The 242-nt window shown below is 65.3% G+C and overlaps 1 protein-coding gene across 1 annotated transcript in view; it reads right to left on the minus strand.

The window, feature by feature from the left end:
- The window catches only part of IGF2BP2 (insulin like growth factor 2 mRNA binding protein 2), a gene marked incomplete at its 3' end in the record, with an annotated part of 17,128 nt that overhangs the window by 1,316 nt on the left and 15,570 nt on the right, over positions 1–242 (minus strand). The gene's annotated exons all lie outside the window — the stretch shown is intronic.

Below are 242 nucleotides of genomic sequence, written 5' to 3' on the forward strand. Positions count from 1 at the left end.
TGACCTCAGGTGGCCCCGTGATGACATCCGCTCGCTGACGTCGGGACCTTCTGCTGGGGCGATCTGCGGGGCCAGGGGGGGAGAAGGAGTATTAATTTTTGCCCGGGCTTTGGCAAGAACTCCCCTGGGTGGGACGTCCCCCCCAAGGAGAGACCCCCCCCCCTTGGAGGGATACCCCCCACCATGCAGGGATGTCCCCCCCATGGAGAGACACCTCCCCCCAATGCAGGAATGTCCCCCCC

Source organism: Calidris pugnax, unplaced genomic scaffold (genome assembly GCF_001431845.1).
Source record: "Calidris pugnax isolate Ruff unplaced genomic scaffold, ASM143184v1 scaffold37, whole genome shotgun sequence".
Lineage (NCBI taxonomy): Eukaryota > Metazoa > Chordata > Aves > Charadriiformes > Scolopacidae > Calidris > Calidris pugnax.